The sequence below is a fragment of the Nanorana parkeri genome, unplaced genomic scaffold, assembly GCF_000935625.1.
Source record: "Nanorana parkeri isolate BGI_ZX_2015 unplaced genomic scaffold, ASM93562v1 scaffold658, whole genome shotgun sequence".
Lineage (NCBI taxonomy): Eukaryota > Metazoa > Chordata > Amphibia > Anura > Dicroglossidae > Nanorana > Nanorana parkeri.
Genome location: NW_017306926.1, coordinates 9,079 through 9,590, shown reverse-complemented (window position 1 = coordinate 9,590; position 512 = coordinate 9,079).

Here is a 512-nt window from a genome sequence, read left to right as displayed (position 1 = left end):
GCCTGCTCCACTGACTGGTCCTCCCAGATCTTAACTCCATCCATGCCACTGGCTGCCACCTCTGGCTCAGTCACCATAACAAGGGCAGCGTACGCACACCAGCCAACGCATTACAAATAAATCCCTCTCTCTTATCTGAGCCGAGGCTGAAGCAGCAGCAAGACTCTAATCTGAACGCTGGCTGGCTGCAGCAATTCAGAGATGATAATATACCCAACATGCAGTACAGTGTGCAGCTTGCATCATCCTACTCTATATGAATGGACACAAAGCAACTGATATCATGTCCTCCCCTGTGCCAGTCCTAGACAAAAGCTTCCCCAGCCCAATCAGATAGTTGTGTCTGTAATGGAAGGGGGGGAATTCGGCTGATTCTTATTTACTTTCCGGACTCTAGTGATTGGATAGGCTGCATTCTCAGTGATGTCACCGGCCTCTAGTGAATGGATAGGCTGCATTCTCAGTGATGTCTCTAATGTGAATGGAAGCAATGCATGTTGAAGTACAACCTG